Below are 9674 nucleotides of genomic sequence, written 5' to 3'. Positions count from 1 at the left end.
GTTCGATTTCTCAGTACTACATATATAGAAAAAGCCAGAAGTTACTAGCACTGTGGCTCACGCCTATAATCTTAGCTACTCAGGAGGCTGAGATTTGAGGACTAAGGTTCAAAGCCAGCCAGGGCACAAAAGGACCTGAGACTCTTATCTCCAATTAACCTCTAGAAAACAGGAAAGTGGGGCTTGGCTCAAGGGTAGGGCAGTAATCTTGAGCTGAAGAGCTCAGGGACAACCCCCAGGCTCAAAGGTAGGGTGGTAGCCTTAAGCTGCCGAGATCAGAGATAGCACCCCAGGCCGAATTCAAGCCCCATAACCCATAAAAAAAAAAAAGAAAGAGAAAGAAAGAAAGAGAGAGAGAGAAAGAGAGAAAGAAAAAAAAGAAAGAAAAATGAGAAAGAAAAGAAAAGAAAATGCCAGAAGTAGCAGGGCACCAATACTCAAGAGGCTGAGATCTGAGGTTTTGGGTTCAAAGCCAGCCTAGGCAGGCTCTTATCTCCAATTAACCATCAGAAACTGGAAGTGGCACTGAATCTCAAGTGGTAGAGTGCTAGCCTTGAGCTGAAGTGCTTAGGGACAGCACCCAGACTCAGAATTCAAGCCCCATGACCAACCAAAAAAAGAAGAAAAAGAAAAAGCTGGGAGTGGTGCTACGGCTCCAGTGGTAGAGCACTATCCTTGAGAAAGTCCAAAGTCAGTGCTCAGGCCCTGAGTTCAAGCCCCAGGACTGGCCAAAAAAAAAAATTACAGTTGAATTTTCATTATATAATACCATGTTTGGGCTGGAATGTGGCTTGCCTGGTATGCATGAAGCCTGGGTTCAATTCCTCAGTACCACATAAACAGAAAAAGCCAGAAATGGCACTGTGGCTCAAGTTCAGAGTGCTAGAACAAAAGAAGCTCAGGGACAGTGCCCAGATTCTGAGTTCACCAGGACTGGGGAGAAAAAAAGAAAATATATATATATATATATATATATATATATATATATTATGTATACATATATATATATATATATCATGTTAGGGGGCAAAGAAAGGATGGTCAACTACTCAGAATTTGTTCTACTGTTGTGCCAAGATTGTTCCATGTTCTGGGAATGACCACCCCCCCCCTTGTTTAGGGCCCATGTACTTGAACCCCAGGTGGTAACAGCTTGGTGCTCAGTGGTTAGACACCTGAGCTCTGATTCGACCAGTGGTTTGAGTCAAATAGCCAATCAGGTAATTGTACTTTCCCTATAAAAGCAGTGTAAAGTTCTTGCTCAGGGCCTTTTCAGCGTTGCCGGCTGCTGGTACTCAGAGCCGAGTCTAGACTCGTAAATAAAACGACCCCTGCTCTTAAGCTTTGACTGTGGCCTCTGGTGGTCTTTTCGGGGTTCTAGGAATTGGGGTACAACAGTACTTGTTGTGGGGGACACAGAAAAAAAGCATTTGTTCTGTGGGAATTCTGTTTTCAGTGTAATTTCTCAAGATAATGCATCCTAGAACACTATAATTCTTAAATGGGAGAGACTATTACTATTTTATCTCCTTTCATCTAACAGAATAAATAATAGCCCTAAATTTTAAATGACATATTGAGAATCACACAATTTGTCAGAGGATAACAGTGTTTTTTCTTGTGTATATTACTATTACTACTTTGATAATACTGGAATTTGAACTCAGGACCTCAGTCTTGCTAGACAGATGTTCTAAAACCAGAGTACTTCTCTTTATAGCTGCAATGACAAGGATGTATCAGTTAGCTTTATGGTTGCTAGCTTTTTTTGCCTGCTTCAAACCTCAATCCTCTTGATAGCTGACTCCTTATTAGCTGAGCTTACGGGAGTGAACCATGTCAATTCTACTTATTATTATTTTTTTTTAAAGATGAGGGTCCTGGGCTGAGTTGTAACTTAGTGGTAAAGTGCTTTGCCTCCTATGTTCAAGACTCTGGATTCAATCCCTACTGAAAGAGAGAGGTGGGGAGGGGGAAGAAGAAGAAGAAGAAGGAGGAGGAGGAGGAGGAAGAGGAGAAGGAGGAAGAGAGGGAGGGAGGGAGGAAAGGAGGAAGGGAAGAAAGGAAGGAAAAGCAAAAGAGGCTGGTGTCTTATTTTGTTCCTCAAACTGCTCAAGCTAGTGTTCTACTGCATGAGCCACAGTACCACTTCCAGCCTTTTCTGAGTAGATTATTGGAGATGAGAGTCTCACAGACTTTCCTGCCCAACCTGGCTTTGAACTGTGGACCTCAGCTCTCAGCCTCCTGAGTAGTTAGGATTATAGGCATGAGCCACTGGCACACCACTTAGTTTTCTTTCTTTTTAAAACAGCAATGGAACACAATATTACAAGAAACTATTAATCGCATCTGTTTTTTTTTTGCCAGTCTCAGGACTTGAACTCAGGGCCTGAGCACTATCCTTGGGCTTTCTCAAGGATAGTGCCATTTGAGACACAGCACCATTTCCGGCTTTTTCTATGTATGTGGTACGGAGGAATAGAACCTGGGTCCTTGTGCTTGCGAGGCAAGCAGTTTTACCACTAGGCCAAACTCCCAGCCCTAATCTCATCTTTTTACTTAATTTTCTTTACTTTATTAATTTTTAGGGGATGCTAAGGTTTGAATTCAGGGTCTCATACTTGCTTAAGCAAGTACTCTACCACTTCCCCAGCAACCCCCACCACACACCTTTATTTTTAAGCTTAAAAGGAAAGCCATATGATGAATTATCATGAATTTTTCAAAGGAATACACACTACAGACCTGGGGACCAGTTCTAATCTGAATCTCAAGGTCTATAGTTTCAGGCTGGGAATGTGGGGTAGTAGTAGAGTGCTTGCCTAGCATGCATGAAGTCCTGGCTTCCATTCCTTAGTACTACATAAACAGAAAATGCTGAAAGTGGCACTGTTGCTCAAGTGGTAGAACACTAGGTTTGAGCAAAAGAAGCTCAGAACAGTGCCCAGGGAACTCATTTTTGAGTTCAAGCCCCAGGACTGGTGGAGGGTGGGGGAGAGATATATAGTCCCTTCAACCTAATTGGGTGAAGAAATATATTGACAGGTTTTTTATTTAGGCGGGGAGGCGGGGGGGGGGGTAGAAAGGGGTTGGTTGTGGGACTTGAACTCTGGGCCTGGGTGCTGTCCCTGAGCTCTTCAGCTCAAGGCTACTGCCCTACCCCTTGAACCACAATGCCACTTCCGGTTTTCTGGTGGTTAATTGGAGATAAGAATCTCACAGATTTTAGTGCCTGGGCTAACTTTGAACTGTGATCTTCCAATCCCAGCCTCCTGAGCCACTATGCCAGGCTGACAGTTTTGTTTTCTAAGAAAGGAATATTTGCAGGCCAGGAGTTTGGCCTAGTTGTAGAGTGCTTGCCTAGCATACACGAAGATCCAGGTTTGATTCCTTGGTATCATATACATGAATGCTAGCCTTGAGGAAAGTCCAAGGACAGTGTTCAGGGCCTGAGTTCAAGACCCAGGACTGGCAAAAGAAAAAAGAACAAAGAACAACAACAAAAATGGGACATTTGACAAAATAAGCAAAACAAAATATTCTTTGGGGTAAGATTTTTCCTAAATCAGATAAGATTGACCATTTTGTATTTTAATAATTTGTAATTAGGTACAAAGAATGAGAACTACATAACATTTCATTCTTTGCATGAGAAGCTGGACACAAGTAGTCTAGGTGTGGAAGAAATGTAAGTCCAATGAGAAGTTTCTTCTGGCTGAAGAGTGAGCTAAGGAAGACCACACAACCTCAGATTGTGCAACCATCTGTAGAAACTATAGACACACTACTAAGACAGACACCTTGCACTTTCAAGGGATCTTCTGTCGGTGAGACAGAAAGGAGTGAACTCATTTTTAGCATCTGGTGCCACGGCATTGAGACTCAAGGAAAGACTACCCACATGAAACTTTGAACAGCTCTCCAGAGTGACTTTCATAAGTCTACATTTCTAAATGTTGGTGTCCTCCACAGGCTCTCACGGCTCAAATACACTCAGCACCTGTCAGGGGATGGCAGGAACTCCTGACATCCTGGAAGTACCTCTACCTGTGCCTTTCCAAGTCCCTTGCTGGCCAGGACTTAACCAAACCCCGATGTGCTGGAAGAAGTCTTCCAGGCAGCAGGACTGCTGATGATAAGAGGTTTCTCACTGGATTGCAGATGGGAGCTATGAAAAAAACCCAGAAACAAAAACACTCAGAGAGGAACATTGCAAAGATACTCAGTAGTAGCCAGGCATAGGAAGGGAATCAGGAAGGGAATTCCCAGTTCCTCCTTCTTCCCTGATGGATTTAACAGCTGGGAAAACAAACCACTACCCCTCCCCCCAATACATTTTATTTGCTACCTCATCCTCTAGTGAGAAGGAGCTACTAATGAATTAATTCATACAATTATACCAGCATAGTTTTAAAGCACCAAGCAAACATATAAAGATGCATTTTTACCTTTTATTGGTGGGAGAAAATGGACAATTTAGCTGTACACCTAACTGGAAGGGGAAATCAGGAAATGATAGTTTCTCCTTGCCATACCCAACATTTGCGACCAGTCTTACTTGGAAAATCCAAAGCATTGGAAGGCTGATTTTTTAATTGTGAATGATCGTACCTTAAATTAGGTCTCAAAAAACGAAGCTTGCATTTCTTCTTCTTTTCAAAGTGGTCTGAGAAATGCTTCGTCAGTGCAGCTGGGGGGAAAGAAAAAGCAACACAAGTTCTCTTTTAATTTGATTTTTTTAAAATTGATACCCAAATTAATGATCAAAAGCAGAAGAAAAGATATATGTATATATACATATATATCCACCCATGCATCCACAAGAAGAATGCTGGAACCTGGGGCTCCATCCTTTTCCTCTGCGCCGTTCTGTAAGCTTTCTGCCCCAGCTACTAAAGTAGATAGATAATGTAGGACAAAACCACCAAGCCTATGATGGCAAAGAACATCAAGATGAAAATATCCAGCATTGCGCAGTCTTAGGCCCAGGAGGCACTGGATTTTGGGGAGACTGGAGCTGTAAACGCCCGAGGTGGCAGTCAGTGCAGAGAAATGGCTCCTTTACAATTGTCCCCTCCCCTTCTCAGGGACGGAGAAACAGAGATGCGGTGACTCCAACCAGCAGCAGCTTATTGAGCCCCTCCTCCACCACCACAGTCAACCAATCACAAAGCCAGGGATGGCTAACCAGGGAACTGCTACATTTAGATTCACAGAGGGGAACAGCCTCAATTTTCTCCCTAGGAATCCAGTCGGGCCCTTCCTTTGGAAATGCTATCTGCTTTTAGATACTCAGTGTCTACTCCCAGCCTGCTGCTAGGGGAGAAGGGGGAGGAGGGGAATCTCTATCCTCTCTCCAGATACACCCCCCACCCCCTACCACACACACACACACACACACATACACACACACACACACACACAATGAATTCTTTCTCCTGGCTGCTTTTGTTCTCCTCTTTTTCTTTCACACATCTATAGCAAATTGTCAGCAGAAGAATGGCTGGTGGGTAGGTGGGTGGGCCACTGGCAAGTTCAGAGGTCATATTCTGGGGGAATAGGTCTTAGATGTCCTCCTAGATAATGGACTACCATTTACATGGCTTTCACTGTGCCAGTGATTGCACACATGGTGGAATTTCAGTCTGCTGTGGGTTCTCAGGTCTTGAGGCGTGGAGCTCAGAGGTAGTCAGGAGCTTGTGGGATCTGAGACTCACACATGGCTCCCATTCTTCAAAGTCCACTGGCTTTCTCCTACCCCAGATTGGCTTGCCCTGATGATCTTGGGAGTCCTCTGATCCCTAGACTGCACTGCCCCGTGCAAGGCCCTTTGTGCCATGTGATTCCATTTACAGCATTGACCTTGAGGCCTTTCCTCCCTCTAGGCCCTTCACGTCTGTGCCAGTATCATCCACCTTTGTCTTTGTATCCTCAGTGAGTTCAGCATGGTATTATCCAGAGAGGACACTGAAATACCCCATGCCTATTCTTGTATAGTGAGAGTGACTAGAAAGGAAAATCCAAATAGCTTCTGAGGGAAGACAGATTGAAATTTGAAGTCTTGATGTCTTTAAACAGCAACAAGAAAAAGACAAGACTCCTTTTCTTGATGCCAGTCCCAGGATTTGAACTCAGGGCATAAACACTGTGGCTGAGCTTTTTTTATTCAAGGCTAGCCTCTACCACTTGAGCCACAGCTCCACTTCTGGATTTTGGGTGATCAATTGGATTTTACTGCCCAGGCTGGCTTTGAACCAGGATCCTCATATCTCAGGCTAAACTTGAGTAGCTAAGATTGTAGGTATTGAGAGACCAGTGCCCAGAACTTTCTGCCATTTTATATCTCAAATATTTCCTTCTAAAAGTTGTTGTTGGGCCGGGAGTTTGGCCTAGTGGTTAAAGTGCTTGCCTAGCATGCATGAAGACCCGGGTTCGATTCCTTGGTACCACATACATAGAAAAAAAACAGAAGTGGTGCTGAGGCTCAAGTGGTAGAGCTCTAGCTTTGAGAAAGTCCAAGGACAGTGCTCAGGCCCTGAGCTCAAGTCCAGGACTGGCAAAAAAAAAAAAAAAAAAAAAAAGAAACAATAAAACCAAAAAAAAAAAAAAAAAGTTGTTGTTGTGGGGCTTGAACTCAGGGCCTGGGAACTGTCCCTGAGTGTTTTAGCTCAAGGCTAGTGTTCTACCACTTTGAACTACAGCACCACTTCTAGTTTTCTGGTAGCTAGTTGGAGATGAGTCTCATAGACTGTCATGCCTGGTTTGGCCTTCTGAGCAGCTAGGATGGCAGGCTTGAACCACCAGCAATGAGCCCCTTTAAATTTTTTTTTTTTTTCCCTCCAGCAGTTTTGCTGTGTAACTCAGACTGACCTTGGACTGAATTCTCTGGCCTCAACTTCCCAAGTGCTGGTATTACTAGAGTGAACCACCATACTTGGCTGTTTCCTGCTAAATTAGGGGGAAAAAAAATCCCCTGGAACATCTCTAGGGTCTAGTCTCCTTGGCTCAAGTCCAAACATAGCTCAGGAATAGACACTAGCAATTCCTTGATAACACTAAGCCTTAGGAACTTAGGCTATTTCCAAAGGAAAATCCAGAAATTCCTCCCATTGGTTGGAGCACAGAGTTTCCTGTGAACAGGAAGCCGGCCTACCCCTTCTACTGGCTTGGAAGGTGACAAGAGACAGGTGACAGAAACCTACCAGGGAGGAGCAGTGAGAGGGTGAAAGACAAGCCAATAGTGAACCTGCTCTAGCTCTGCCGACTCCTGCCCTCTTGCTGGGAACGTAGTAAGCAGCCAGCTCTGTGTGTAGATGTGGGGGGCGGGTATGCGGTGTCATTGTTGCTTTGTGTTACCCGGGTACCGCCTCCATACTCCTCATTCATGTTCAGCTCTGTGTCATTCTTCTGATTACAAATGCTCAGCTGGAAGAATTCTTTTCCTTCTCTTCCTTTGTACTTGAGGCCAGAGGTCCAGGTGGGGACAAAGCATTTGGACAGGCAGCTACTAGTGAAATAGAGGGGGGGGGGGCCCCTTGGGAGTTGTTGGGGGATGGGAGAGATGCCTCTTTACTACTGCTTCCTTGAGCAAGAAGGGAGTCTATCAGACCCCGGATGCATGCAGTTAAGCCTAGAGATACATAGAGGGCAGCCCAGGACAGGGGAATACCTGGTACACTCGCGCAGGTGGCTCAAGACTGATTGTCGTGCTGGTATCCAAAGGCCCCAGCTGTCACAGGCTGTAACTTACACTGAGCCAATTAGTGTTTCTGATTTCAGCTATGCTATCTGAATTAGTTACTTCCCTCCCAGGGCTGCTAGGAGGATAGGGAGAGGAGAAACAGGAAGTCACATTCGTAAGGTATAATGAAGGCTAGTCCGTCTTTCTGTCATTTCACAGATGAAGCAGGCCCTGAGCCAAACCCTAGCCAGGTTCCATGGAGTTAAGATGGGACTCCATCTGCCCCGATGCACTTGGACATTTCACTGCAGAAGTGTGACATAAGAGACTAAGCTCAGAAACGTGTCTGGGATCTGGGACTGTCATCAGCTGAGTAGAGAGGAGTGATGAAGGCAGCAGCAGGCTAGGGGAAAGTTCTCAACCAAGAGGACACTGTCAGGGCCCAGAGGACAGCAAGCTGCCGGCTGGCTCTGACTTAGTCCTTCTCTGCCTGGCTCTCAGAGGGTAACGAGCTAATATCCCCCTGGCAGACAGGACATGCGTACCCAGGAGCCCCTCAGAGACAAAGAGGAAGCCAAGTCCGCAGGTAAAAATTATACTTTTATTTGAGTCACCAGGAAAAAGATTCAGTTGTGGTTCAAGTCAATGTTCAGAGTCATAACAGACCGGGAAGATCTGATCCCAAGCACAAGCTCACAAGGGAGGGGATCAAACAGACCAAGGAAAGACAACCCCATATAAAAGATGAGTGCGTAGACACACACACACACACACACACACACACACACACACACACACACGAAATGTTTGGACAGAGGCCATTTTCACAGGGTCACTTCTATTTCTTTTTAAATACAGGCTTCTGGGGATGGTACATTGTCTTTGTCTTGTTTTCCAGCTATATATATTTTTTTAAAAAAGAAAAAGGCCCAAAAGTGCATATGTGAAGGGGAAAAGGCAGAAACTAAGCAATAAAAGTTTTCCCTGGAGGGAGCCGTAGGGAGCAGGCAGGAAGCAGTGTTAGGAGAATCCATGCTTCTCCACCCTTGGACTTCTTACACTGGAGGATTGGTCCACAAAAATTAAGTTCACATTCTAGCTGAGGCGTCTTCTCTTCTGGGATTCAATTGACTAAAAGACCTCTGTGAGAGGTGACAAAGATGGGGGAGGGGGATGTGGGGGGGATCAGCCCAGCCCTCAGGTTCTGTGGTCTTCTAGGGGAGAATGATTCTGGAAAGGAACATGGGACTGCAGCAGCCCTGGGTCCCTCAGCACCAGTGTGACGGCCCCTCCTCTCGATATGGGGGAGGGGAAGAAAGCATCTCCCGATTTTGCAGGGAGTCAACTGAAAGGAAGCAGGAGACCTCTGGCTCCTCCCATGTGTGTTCCAGATCCTCTCAACTTCAGGATCTCCAACAGGGAGCCTTTCCTGACCTGTCCCCAGACTCACAGTGTGCTTTGAGATCAAGAGAAAATGGAACGGATTAGTGCCTCGGGAACTGGTACATCACCCAAGAAGACATCAACGACCCTCCCCCCCCCAACCCCCCCTCCCCCCCGTGATTCCCCAATCTACCTGTCCTGACCTAGGCTGGGGCTTGAAAGGAAAAGGAACATTTCTGGCAGGAATTCCCCCCAATGTCATTTCCTCAGCTGCTGGCCTAGAGAGCCCTTGTAGGGCTGCTAGGATTAGATGGCTGAATAGGACATGCCCTCCCAGCTCAGGCCTTACCTGTCGGATACTAGAGTTAGACTCAGGGTGAAGATGAGAGAGGGAGACCTTGGGGGTGACAAGAAAACCTGGAGATGAGGAAAGCCAAGCGCAGGCTGTCCTTGTCCTCAGATGGACATAGCACCAACTGTCCCTCTCAGCCCAGAGTCAGTGCTTCCAGTTTTGTAACCCCAGGACCCGCTTCCTGGCTACGAGGGGGCTTTGTGGAAGTGAGAGGGAAAAGCCCAAAGTGAGGCACCATGGTATGGGGGACCCGGGGCC

The 9674-nt window shown here is 45.8% G+C and overlaps 1 long non-coding RNA gene across 1 annotated transcript; it reads right to left on the bottom strand.

Annotated features, from left to right (window-relative positions):
• Positions 1–994: 994 nt before the first annotated feature.
• LOC150051679 (uncharacterized) lies at positions 995–5051 on the bottom strand. Its single transcript, XR_016538443.1, has 3 exons — positions 4798–5051; positions 4612–4690; positions 995–4168 (listed from the first exon to the last, which is right to left on the bottom strand). It is a non-coding gene; the product is annotated as an uncharacterized LOC150051679 (long non-coding RNA).
• Positions 5052–9674: the final 4623 nt, after the last annotated feature.

This window comes from Megascapheus bottae, chromosome 17, assembly GCF_031878675.1.
Source record: "Megascapheus bottae isolate mThoBot1 chromosome 17, mThoBot2.hap1, whole genome shotgun sequence".
NCBI lineage: Eukaryota > Metazoa > Chordata > Mammalia > Rodentia > Geomyidae > Megascapheus > Megascapheus bottae.
This window is presented reverse-complemented; position numbering and strand designations above follow the sequence as displayed.